This window comes from Lepeophtheirus salmonis, chromosome 7, assembly GCF_016086655.4.
Source record: "Lepeophtheirus salmonis chromosome 7, UVic_Lsal_1.4, whole genome shotgun sequence".
NCBI lineage: Eukaryota > Metazoa > Arthropoda > Copepoda > Siphonostomatoida > Caligidae > Lepeophtheirus > Lepeophtheirus salmonis.
The window spans coordinates 10,121,586-10,135,904 of NC_052137.2; positions in this window are offsets into that span (position 1 = coordinate 10,121,586).

The window sequence follows — 14,319 nt, forward strand, 5'->3', positions numbered from 1 at the left end:
TAGATCTTTCATACTAAAATATGTCACTGAATTGTAACTATACCCTACAAACTTGACTTTTTAAAAAAGGCTTTTCCAGCCCTAACTTGGAAAGGTTGAAAGTTTTAATGGCCATTTTCGTGTTCTACGGGTTTACTAATAATAATAATAAATGTGGATTTCAACGTATGTGCAAACATGTTGTTGCATGATGTAGTAAACTTATTGGTTGTCACTGTTTTAAGATAATTAGAATAAAATTTCTTACTTTAGTAGTACTTCTTAAGTTGAACTATATATCATGCAAATTTCAATAGTCATGATCACATCCCTCATTTTCTATATGAGAAAACCCCAAGGAAATGTAGTAAAATTATTAATGATTAGCATATAACTGTTTACACCTTGACTAAATATTATTTAAGTTTTATCAATGTACAATCACAATACTACTATCATGAAGCGGGTTGTACCTTTCATTTTTCAAAAATCAAAAATGAAGGTACTCATTTTATGTATTTTTCAATGGAAAATCTAAAAATGAAGTTTTTAGAACGATTAGATTTAATTAAATATTAGAAATTCATGTTTTTCGTACGAAATGTAAAAAATTCGAAAAAGAAATAATTTTTTAAATAAATCCAATGTTATTAATATATTCTCTACAGTTATAAAATTTAAGCTATTTACTTTATGAAAATGTATGCTGTTTCTAGTAATTGTAACATTTTGGATCTAATTTTGAAATTCATACTACTTTTAGGAAGTCTACATAGTGAAATATTATTGTATACGATTATCAAAAGGTCTGGAAACTAGAAATCAGCAGTCTACCGAGTCACGCAAAGTACATAGAATTTTGTGCAATGAAAAAAAAAAGAAGATATTTCTTAATGGTTTTCGTGCTGAAATTTATAATTTGTCGAGTGAGATATTGCATAGGGTTAAAGACTACCGCTGCCCTGATTGATCCAGAAATTATCACTCAAGACGACACAAGAAAAGTTATTGATAAGAACACATTCAGGAGTGGCTTGATATGTATAAGAACTATTCTTCGCCAGCATTTTCATCAGAGGTGAGAAAATTTTATTGATACCCCTATAAAGGTACCCAACTGGCATTGCCACACACAGAGCGTTGAAAGAGTAATGAAAATGTTGACTGAAGCCTTTACCAATTACTTCTTGTAGGAAAAGAGTGTAAGGTGTTATGGCTCAAGGGATCAGAAGGAGTCTAATGTCAAAAAATGAATTAAACTAGGAATTGAACAACTTGACAATGTTTATGCATTTACATTTATATTTTTTTCATTTATTTGCAGAATTCTTAGAAAATTGCTCGTAGCTTTATTAATTTATTCTGGAACAATTAATATGTTTAATTAACCTTTTATATTAATTAGATTCATTAATTACATTTTTATAAATAAATAACAAGATAAAGTCACATATTATTTAATGTAATTAAAGTATTAAAAGTCGTTCTTTTGTTTTTTTCGTTTAATTTCTTGTATTCTTCTTTTCTAAAATGAGTAGAATGAACCCAATGGTAAGAATAGAAGGCTTGAAGGCGCTAGTATCGAGTAAGATCACGTCAACTGATGCATAACCCTGCTGTATGTTCTACTTAGATATTCTTTGAAAATCAAGAAACAAAAGAAAGAGAAAAAAATATCAAAGATAATTATAGTATAAATACCACAATAACAGCCGACACCGTTTCGAGTAGACAGCAACCTCCTTCATAAAAACTTTGTCAGTTTTATATATTCTTTATGACCGAGGCATATAATAGAAGCTACAAATTTGTTTTACATAATACAAGCGAACCCATTAAAAATTGACGTTTACTAATTTGATCTCACAAAATTCGCACAGAAATATCCTCGAAATTTCAATCAACAATACAAATTTAATGTTTTCATGATAGGAATAATAAGTAATATCTTGTTGAAACACCAAACTCATTTTGTTAAGATTATTTTGAAATAAGGATATATTTGTTCATCGTACTCCATTCCTACAAGTATTTTTAGCATATAAGTTGATATTTATGAGTGCAAAATCGATGGAATAGTAAAAAAAAATTATACAAAATTGAAATAGCGTAATTATTATAATCGTTCATTTGTTCAGCATGTAACTAATAATGTTTTTGATTTTTTATCCAGTTGATACAGAAAAATATGATAGGGATTTTACATTTTGAAGAAAAACAATTTTTAGTCCAACAAATTACTCCGGGTACTCCACCTAATCGAATCAAAACTCCGTCCAAAATTATTTTTCAAGTGGCTGAATCGATAGAAAATTTCTTAGTCTGGAGTGTCAAAATCACACAATATACAAAAAGTTGGATAGGCTGTCAGAAACCTGCTTCCATATGAACTTTTGCATATTTGATTTAATAAATATTAGTTAAAGACACAATAATTTTTTTTATGGTTTAAATTAATTTTTTACTTATAAATTTATAAAAAAAAAATTACAGTCCAATTTTAAGCAAATAGAGAAAGCAAAGAGCTTTGTTCTCTTAATATAATTTTTAGTATTTTTTTAAAGCTCACATCCACCAAATTCAATTTCCATAACATTGGTTCAATTAAGTTTATTCAATTATTTTACTAAATGTATTTTTATACTAGCAACTGTGTTCTCAACAGTTTGATTTGAAACAATTCGAAGAGAGAATTTCCCCCCTACTTTTTTTAGGTATTACGGGTGTTCCACCTTTTTCCTTAAAATCACTCTCTATACTATGAATGGATAGGGAAGGTATCTCCATCTTGCCATAAGTGTGGCCATCTTATCATTATCTAGTAATTAATTTATTTACACCGATGCTCAACTTGTATTCCCCCAAATTAAATTGAATATTTTTAAAGATGTTTAACTCATCAGAGCTTAGCTCAGCTACATCATCATAAGTTCTTTCAATCGCTTTTTTACCATCTTTATCCAGTAAAGTATCCATGACAGCAATAAAACCCGTCAGGGCCTCATGGAATGGAGATTTTGTTTGGCACTTGTAATCCATAGCTCAAAACAAACAACTCTGCGTAGTCCATATCCAAGGTGTATCAGTTGCAAGCCAGTAGCTATCAGACACTCAGGCAAAGTTTCAAAAAGGGAGTATCTTTTAAAAAACTCAACAAATCTTTCCAGCCCTTATAATCGGACCCTTCAAAAACAAAATAATAAACTAAAAACAAGTATAACACAACAAAAATATGCATTTTTAAAATTTTTTAGTCCGAATCCATATTTCATGGACTCTCCCCGGAAATTATTTACAATGAATTCCATACATTTATATTCTTTATTTTATTCACCATGATGTGTACTATTACATATTTAGCCTTTACTTCCTTTTTTAAAGAAGGCATTTTTATCATTGGAAGTTTAACTGTAATTTTTTTATGTCTAGAATCCTTAAAATATGCCTTTGCAAGAGAGAATTAGGGCTAAAATTCAGTTTGTTCACATTTTTGAACCAATGTAGATTTAAAAATTATATATTACGTGTTAAGTAGTGTAATAGTTACCAAAAGGGGCTCCCATCTATGTACATACATGAAAAGGCTGTTAATTATATATATGTATTTTCTAATTGAAATATAAATGCACCATAGTGATATATCTATTCACATACGTATACTTTAATCTCTTTAAAATATGATGACAAACCCCCTGTTGTATGTTATTAAAAAAGATTTTTAAAAAGGAGATTTTACATTGTAAGTAAACAAAGAATGAATGGGTAAATATAACCAAAGGGATTATGTTTACAATTACATCTTTCATACAATATCATTTTTTTCCTTTTCCCTCTCTGTGTTCTTCATCATTCAATTTAAAAATGCAGTTGCCTTAAAATATACTTATACTTTGATGTATTTAATGAATGATATTTGAGCTGCAATTTTATTTTTTAGATGTAATCAATTGATAGCAGAATATTTACATTTACAATGATTACACTTATTAAGAAAATTAAAACTTCTTTTTCACCCCTTTCATTGATTATTTTTTAGCAAAGAGACATGACTATTACTGGTGTTGTGATATTCCTTATCTACTTAGTCAATTTTAGTCTTAAGGCCTGTCCCATTAATCCTTGGAACAATTCCTTAAAAACTGCGGGTCCTTCTGACTGCCAATACTAGAAACTGACAATAAAGATAAAATAAACTTGAGTTACGTCATCAAATACCGAACTTTATCGGACTGAGGACAAATAAGCAGGACAAAGACTAAACTGGACGGGAAAACAATCTTTCATTCTAAATAAAGATCAACACAACACATGTAATGATTATTATAACCCAAAATTTCTGCTCTCGTGGCCTAACTAGTGTTTTCTGAAAAATATTTCTTTTCCAAACGTCTACATGAGTGAGGTTTTTTTTGGCATTAGAAGATCGAAAAAAAATCAAAAAAAATCAAAATTTAATTACAAAATATATATATTTATGTATCTCTTTCTGAATAGGAGAAAATCCCGTTTTTGTAAGAGAAAAATTACCCTTTCTGTAGTAATCTAATAAATTGTTCATTCCGCATATAACTTCCTAATAAAAAATAGCATTATTATTTTTTAAATTATTTAAGATTTTTTGAATTGATTACTAACAAAGGATTACCCTGCGTTGCTCGGGCTTAGGAGAGAGCGAAAATCACATTGACAATGGTCAATGTTATTACTTCTTAATATTTAATCCTTTCGAGTATTATGATAATATGTTGGTTGTTTAATATATAAATTAGGTAGGGATATAGTAATTTTGTATTTCCCACTCTTTTTTTAACAAAATATATTCTGTTCATAATTGGTCACATCGGATCACACGATAAGATGTTGTAAAGTTGCGAGCATATACTACAAACTCATTTTCGACGTTATTAAGCTTGGCCAGTTCAGTCGAGAATTTCCGTACATTGATTATGGAGGTTTTTACCTATAGGGACAAGGACTTCTACGAGAAGGGGATTATGAAGTTATGTCTCATTGGCAACAAGTTATCAAACAGAACAAACAACTATATAACTTGGAATAAAATCTGCATGTTTCAGCGGATATATTCGGCGGATCCTCCGATATTTTTCCTGAGGCAAGTTTCATGGAACTCCTTTCCATGACAACTCTGACAAGCGATTTTTCCAGATGTTTGAAGGAAGATTTCCGTTTGACATTGAACTACACAATTTTATTCATTATTTTTATCAGTGTTCCTATGTTTTCATATTCTATAATCTTCTTCAATTTTGCATTCGTTGTATTATTTATTTATTTTTTTATTTCGTAGGCAAACTCTTCACCTCTATGAATGAATATTTTCCTTACTGAATTTGGGATATTTTTTAGGAAATCCGATGAAGAGATTTAACAGCATGTAATAATATTTTTTTTCCTTTTAATAATTGAGATATCTCGTTACAAGTTCCTTCTGCTTCCACGAGAGATACATTCAGTATCCAGAGGGATTTCGAGGCTTTGATGGATTAATGAATACTGCAAAAACTGGACAAAGGTCATAAATATACGGAGGGAACAACATAAACTCTCCCAAAATATTTGCCAATCTACTTGAAGACAGAACATAATCAAGTCGACTTCGTATTTGGTTACCAGATCTTGTAATCCCTGTAAAAGTCATTTTTGGTACAAACTTATCAAATACAAGCACCAGTTTCCCTAATTTATTTCATAAATAACCTTTTCTATATCTTTGGCATTGTTTTTGTTACAGGAACCCCCATAGCTAGAAGTGTCATGTGACATGTAGTGGGTAATGTTGAGGTCACCCACTATTAGAAATTTATTTATTATGTTAGAGAAAATCCATCTCCATTACTATATAATTCCCTTCAGTGTCTTAGTTCCGACTCCCTCATCTGAGGACTAAGCAACTTTTTTATAAGAACAATTATTCCTATGGACGGATAACTTTATCGTTGCCTTTCTGTAGAAGAAAGAATGAGTTTTCGGGGAAAGGTGGTCAATATCATTTATATCCTCACGCCTTGTATCGATTAGAGTGACTACGTCAGGAAACGAAACTCCTCTGATGTATTTAATTATTTTTGATGCTCTACTTACTTTTATGTCATAATTGTTCCCATGTTCCCATTGTCGTTATAACATCTTTCCTTCTATATATTAGGCAGATTATACCTGGGAAGCTGATTGAATGTAAATAGCTAAATACTTTCGTGGCCCAATGTATATTGGAAATATAATTGATATTGAAGGGAAAAGAGAAGCATCGGGCTCTGAAGTTTATGTTTTATAAATTTTGTATTTATGGCAGAGTTATATTTTTATCCCTTGGCAGGGAGTGTCTCCTCTTAGCCGGACTTACTCGATTTGGATTCATAAGGACGGTTGAACAACACTCATTTTTTCACACTTTTTGTCTAAGACTACCACCATATCCACTGGAAATTACTTTTTTTCTCAAACTTCTATGTATTATTACTATGAATAATATTGTTCTATTAAATTCTTATTTAACCTTCCAATATTATGCCAACATATATGTCTAAAAAATTTGTCAAAATAAGAAATCATTTTTTTGTCAAAAAAATGACAAAACCAAAATTTGTTAAAAATGGCAAAAATGTTCTGTATCAATTTGAAGAAATTATGTTTTTCAATGTTCCGGATATTAAAAATACGTAATGTAAATTTGACGAATGAAAATTGATGTTTAATTGAATTTTTTTAAATTTTTAAATTTTTTTCAGTTTTACATTTTTTGCAAATAACGTCAGTTTTGAATTTTTAAGAAGACTTCACAATGCATTTCTTCTTAAAAATAGACGTTTGATGAAAAAAGTAAGAAAAATATTAAGAAAAAGAGAGATACTTGAGTTAAACATCAATTTATGTTTGTCAATTATATATGCAAACGAATTTCCAGATAAATTTGTTCAAATCCAATTCCATCGTCTTTTCGCATTTTTTTGAAGCAGAAAAAAATATAAATAAATAAAAGACGCAATTTTCACTGATTTCAAACAGCACATAACTTTTTTGATTTTGAATAAATTTAGAAAAAGTTTGTATTCGTATAGTTTTTTTTTAAAACGCCAGCAACTTTTTGTTTATAACTCAACCCCATATCTAGTCTCCAAAAAACAATGTCTGTGTTTTAATGATAGAATAAGCCTTCCTTATACAGGGTGTCCACGATAAATTGGAACTATCTTAAAATTCAACCTGCTTGATAAAAATGGAATTTGGAGTGTATTTGTTAATATGAAAAAGTTAGACATGATATTAAACAATAAATTTATTCAACATGTCCTCCCTCAGCAGCCGCCATCTTCTCCATCCTGCCCCTAAAGGATTTGCATGCCCTGATGACTTCCGCGAAATCGACAGCATTCCACTCCCTCGTAATGGAGCCTGGGAACTTTGTAATGAAGACCGCAGGGACCTCTTCTCTCTCCTTGGCAAGCCACCTGTCATTCTGGACGTTGTAGCTTCTGTCGACAGTCCAGTTCTTCTCGTCGGAGAAGAAGATGATTCTTCCTCCATGGCTCTTCAGGTAATTGAGGAGACGCTTACCGTTGGTGAGCCTGGTGGCCTTCATGGATGCTGTGAGTATGTGTTGTTTGGCCATTCGGTATGACCTGTACCCGAGCTCCTCATTCACAGCCTTGGAGACCAGCTGCTTACTCACTCCACAGTTCTTGGCCAACCTGGAAAAGGAAGTCCCCGGCGAAGCCTTGATGGACTTCTGGAGGCCTTCAAGGAAGCGGGGAGTGCGGATTCGGTCACTTCTCATGTTGTGGGCCTTGCAGCAGACCTTCCCCTCAACCTCCCTGGCATTGAAGACCCGGTACACCGTCGTCTTGGGGTAGTTAAGAAGCTTGTAGATAGCAGAGGGCTTGTGTCCTGCGCAAGCCAATTCGAGGAGGGCACCTCTCCTTGCTTGTTCCATGATGACTATTGTTTGTTGTCAAAACAATTGTGGTGGAAGTTATAGTGTATTGTTCACGCAACCTTTTATATTAGTATCCTTTAACCCCGAATATCAACATTATGGATCAGGATGAAGTTTAAAGTAGTTCCACTATCGTGGACACCCTGTATGCCACCCCAAAGCGAGCACCCCTGTCTTAGCCTGGTTAGTTTCAAAAGAGGCACCCTTGTAAAGTTCTAGTTTCCTTGGCCCAACAGTATGATCACCCATCAAGGACACACAACTACAATCTGTATTATATATATCTATATATGTATATATACAGATTAAGCTATCATAGCTTATTGATAACACAACTGATGTTGCTTTCTGTAGACCAAAAATACAGTAATTTAGAGTTATAAAAGTTATGCAAGAACTGACAATCTCAATCCAAGGGTAAATATGCTATTTTTTAACTAGTGTTAAAATTAATTTATGGGAAATTCGTGCTAATATAAATGAAAATGATCCATATTTATATGTTACACGTATACATATTTTTGTATTGTCACACTGTCTGAAATTTGACATGTGAGACGGCAAATATAATTATTGCTATTGTATAAATTTCTTTTGGTTTATATTGTGTAATACGGGCATAAATGCATTGTATTTATATAAAAACTATTTATTACATTACAATATCTCTTTCAATGTGATTATTTATGTACATTCCTTATTTTATTTTTACAGAGAGCTATTTATCCTTCTCGACCTCAACTGAGGTTTATTTTTAATTACGAGTCTTTATTACACAAGCAAACGACAGTTGCAATAAAAATAAACAAGTTTTGTTTTTATCTTATGTCCCGAAGTATAAAATTCTAAGATGTCCCCCCTCCAATAAAAAAATATTCTAACATTTTTCGAAATGATTGAAACTTATATTTAAAAAACCTGATGGTTTTTGTGTTGAAGCGGAAGGGCGTCAAAGCTGCTCAACAAGTGTGTCTGTGTGTCTATTGTGTTAAAAAGTTCGGAGTAATATCGTTGCATGGTAATTGTAGGATAACCAAACTATTAATTGATAAAAAAATCAATCTTATATTCTAAAACACACCCCAGCCCACGGCAGGTTAACTTCTTGCATAACCGCTTCTCTGAGCATCAAGGACCCCTTGTAATATCCCATAATATACTCCGGTTCACAGTATAACTTGATGCAAAAGTGCAGACATCAGTTTAACATTCCCTTATCCTAAAATTTCGCACCAATAATGATATAGCATCTTTAACTTGCCCTCTAGTTAACACATTGTTAATGTAAGCACTTCACCTGCACAACCCATGGACCATGCTATATTTGGGATATTAAAAGAGGTCCTTGAATCGCAGCAAGGTAATTTAACATGTCTTGAGGCTCTTTTCACCTTCACAACCTGTGGGCCAGTGTGTATTATACCATTGGAAGAGGTCCTTAATGCTTAGAAACGCGACAGCAGTGGAGTTTAAACTACATTGGGGGTCAGCACTTCACCTGCACATCCCGTTGGCCAGGCTATATTTTTGAATATTTTAAAAGGTCCTTGAATCTCAACGAAGCGGCGGCGGGGAAATTTACCTTTCTTTGGGGTCCAGCACTTCACTTTAAAACCCGTGGGCTGGGATGTATTGTAGCATATTAAAAGAGGTCATTGATGCTTAGAAACACGACGGCTGTAGATTTAAACTACCCTGGAGCTCAGCACTTCACCTGCACAACCCATAGGCTGGGCTGCATTACAGCATATTAGAAGAAGTCCTTTATGCTCAGAAACACGATGGCGGTGAAGTTTAAACGACCTTTGATCTGATCACTTAACCTGCACACCCCGTGGGCTAGGGTGTAATTTTGGATATTATAAGATGTTCTATTAGGAAATTGGTTCTTATGATTTATAAATGGGAAACTTACGGTATGCAGGGTGAAAAAGGCTAATCCGGAATTAGCCTTTAACGGCTAATTATGACACTTGTTCTGTTTATATGATAAATTTTTTTAAACTTTTGACAATTTAAATGTGTTAGCTGTCGAATTTAATTAAAGGTTTTTGGAGTATCTCATAATGTACTTCACAACATTTATAAACGAAAATTTTGTGTACAACATTGTGAAACAGCTGAAAGGTGACAGGGGCATCAAGCATGCTCTTTACAGTCTACACAAGGGCAAAAATGGTACACCAAAAAAGGATCAATCTGTGAGTTCTCTGCCTTCTGTTGTCACCTGGACTCTGGGATTAAAGCTATGGCTGTCATATCAAGTAGAAAGTGTTCAAAAGTTCCCCCTTGAAATTATCATTGTTAACAAATCTCGCAAACAAAATTATACTTCTGTAATTATTCTGGTAATAGATTCTTTTAGCGATGATGCATTACATGAAATAATAAAATAAAAAAACAAAATTTATTTAATCCCAATTGGTAGAATAGATTATTATTAAGAAGACCTTGAGTTCATGTTTAAAAATATTAATTGGCAATTGTTAAATACAATAATTACATTTGTTGTATAAGGAAAAGAAACCATTAAGCATAATAAAAATATGTGGGTTAATTATTAAATAATTTAGTAGATTTATCAACAATTAAGAAAATTAATTGTCTTCTAATATTGATCATAAATTTTCACCATGTAGATACATTGTTCTTATTTTTTATTCATTATTATAAATTAAATAACGCGTACGCAAAAAATTCCGCCATTACAAACTAACTTTTATAAATAGGCGGGCGTACCATAATTGGAAGACAATAAAATTTATATACTTTTTTAATAAAATATATAGGGCTCGAAGATAAAATCTGCATCGCCGTGGCACCGAATGTTGTCGTCTTATCTATTTATTTTAAAATCCCGGGTAATATATCTATATAAATCATTCATTCACTTTAATTTCTTCATATTGGAGGAAATATACTCAGAGCTACAGAGATTCAGTTCACAAAGAAGGAACCGAGATACGCCATAATTATGTCTCTAATTAATTATAAATGAAAAATCAGCAACCGTGACCACTGTCACAGCATTGGTCTGACATTGCGTTACATCCAGGAAACCAGGAAGAAACTGGAGGATTCAAAGAACCCTCGGATGACTATATCGAGATCATAGAGGTTACCTGCAGATTCCAGGAAGATCCAGAATTCATAGGAAAGGTGGGCACCATCATCAACCGATCTCTGACGAGGCACTTCGTTAAAAATTGGAAAAAAACTTAAAGTCAGTGACAAAACACCCATCTCTGAATATGGCAAGAGGATACTGCACCCTGCTATGTGCCCAATAATTATATTGCCTGGCTTGAGGAAAACTGAGCCCTTATCTTAATCCAATCGAAAATTTGTATGGGGCTACCTTGAGACACACACAATTAGATATCCCCACACAACTAAGGCAAGTCTGGTGGCCGCTATGAGGGAGAACATTGCATCCATGCTTAGGGACTTCGTGATCAGGGCCTTTTCCTGTTTAAAGACTGTAGTAAGGTCGTCATTGAGACTGAGGACAATTATATGGAGTAAGCTTCAAGACTCATACACCTACAATGACTTTGTTTTTTATTTTGAATAAAACTATTGAAAAATACAGATTTTGTCTTGTTGTATTGTAGATACGAGGGACGAAGTATATTTCATCTTCGAGCCTTGTATGTATTATACATGCCCATTTAATGATCATAATCTTGACTCTTAGCCTAAGCCTGGTACAAACTTCAATTACAGCATTATTTGGCTAAAAAAGCAATCTCAAAAACTATGAAGTAAATTTTCATCTTAAATCTTACATCTACACTATTGATATGAATCAATTGTTTTTTAAGCCTTATTATTTTTTTTTTTGTTGAATAAAAAAAAATAATAAGCTTCAATAAACTGACAGTAACTCTATAATTGAATAAAGTATATATACAATAAGTATATTTGCGAGATAATTTAAATCTTAATTTCGAAAATTACTTTCTTAAATGAGTTAATTTGTTTATGTCATGAAATAAGATGAAACATTAAATACGTAAAACGTGAAATTTAAATTTCAAATATTAAATTATTTGGAAAAAATGCATAACTTCTAAAAAATTTAATTTTTCGGAAAAAATCCATAGCAGTTGACAAGAACTCCACACCAGGAAAGGAAACTATGATGAGACATAAAAGGATTAATTGTCAAAAAACATGAGTTTTACTCAAAAAGTTATGTATCTATCGGCCCTCCATAAGTGTATTTTCCAATCATTGTATTTAATCTAAGAAATATATATTGCCAAAAAATTAATAGGTACATTCAAAAAGCCAAAAAATTAGATATTTATAGTTTTTTGTCCTTTCTCCAAAACTTTATCTACTTTTTTGCTCAAGGTAATATTTCAATAGAATGTTGGGCACTAGTCTTTCCCTAATATTTTCCTATAATGTATTTAGGATATGTTAACAAAGAAATATAATAACTCTGTAGTCCTAATATAACTTATTTGTCAGATAATTATTTTGCACGTATTATATTATATTTTTTATTACAGACAACGTAAATCAAGATAATGAGTAAAAAATAAATAGAGGTAATATTTTATGGTTACATAACTGTGTAAATATAATTTCGTCAAAATAGATCAAAGAAATAGCTTTTGGACAGTTTTACTACTCCAAACGTGTACTTATATAATTAGAGCAAACAAAAAAGTTACAATACAAACAAAATTATATTTCCATGATAAAACTATTAACTCTAAAAAAGAAAAAAAAGGGGGAAAAGCATACACCGTAGCTTACCAACAGAAAACTTTTTTTCGTATAGAATATATGTATGAATCAATCTTTTGCAATTAGCCAATGATAATTTTTTAATGCAATGTAATTTTCTTAATAAATTGCGTCGTAAGTACAAATACATATGTTACATGAAAAGGAATCCTTTGTGTGATTAATAGACTGTACCGAAATGACAAAAGTTGGCATTTTGGAATCGCCGAATATGATTTATTTTGCACTTTATTGGTCTAAACAAGAAAATAACCATCAAATGTCCAAAAAAAAGGTCCTTCATGGATGTGTCTCGATTTGAAAACCTGTAAAATGTAGAAAGAAAGGAAGTTTTGTTTTATTTTATTTAAAATTATCGATTTGAATCGAGTTACAGAATTTTTACACAATTAAGTATTATAAATTTTGTTTGAGTATTGACTTTAGCTCGATTTGATATTTTTTGAGTAAACCCATTTTTTGGGGGAGCGTACAAGCAAATATGCAACATTATCATATATGATGCTTATGATTTCAATGTTTTCATAATGACGTGATACCCTGTAATATAAATAACATAAATATGATACCGCGCTTCGAACAAACCCAAATAAAATAATTATTAAATACTAATTAGGTTTGTTTTGAATTTTAAATTATCTACTCATCCAGAATGGATCGTTCATTGTTTCATCATTTTTCATCCTCATAAAGAAAATATGACGAGTTCAGAAGAGGATACAGAATCAATAAAAACGCTTAATAATCATAAAATACCTTTTTACATCAGTTTTATTCATCGTACTTCAATTTGGTGCTTGTCTTAATTGTGAAAAATGTCTCTGAAGGATAATAGTCAGGAATTACTTAATATTTCTGAAACCTGACGATCCAGAGAAAAACTGAAATCAGCTTTAGATTTTAGATTCTTGGCATAATTTCATTGGTAAAAATTTGGTGTTTCCCTGTGTAATCTAAGATACCTGAAAACATGTTAGCTCAATTTGTGGGACCATTGAGCTCAGTTATTATGTAACATAGTGGTAATTTATTTGTATGAAGTTCACACACTATTCAAACAAGTCTATGGACCAAAAGTTTCTCTATTTTTTTGCACTCTGAGCAGGTTCTACTATATTAACTATCAAGCTCTAAGCAAGAAGATGGACAATTCCGGATATCAAAAATAAGAGACAAAAGAGATCTAAGTAGTTTGTGAAATATCAGTGACTACCATACTGTTCACCTAACCTTAATCGGTATGATACTTCAATTATTAGTATTAAGGGGTTGAACAACGTTCCTGAGCCTTTTATCACGTTAGTCATTTATTAAAGTTAACTGATTAGTATTATCGAAAAAATATATATTCATAACAAATAAAAATAACAAACTTATAGATCATAAAAATATAAATATGCTTAAATAAAAACAAATTAACCTTAGAAATTAAGGAATAATAAATAAAAGGTCGTATTTTTAAGAGTTTAATTGACAGTTTTTATACTCCAAAGTTATAAGTTCGTTATATAGATTGTCTTATTTGGCATAAATGAATAACATGAGTATATTCAATTATAACATATTAGAGACTTTCAATCAAAAAATTAAATTTGAGTAATAAAAATGAAGAGAAACATCAAAAT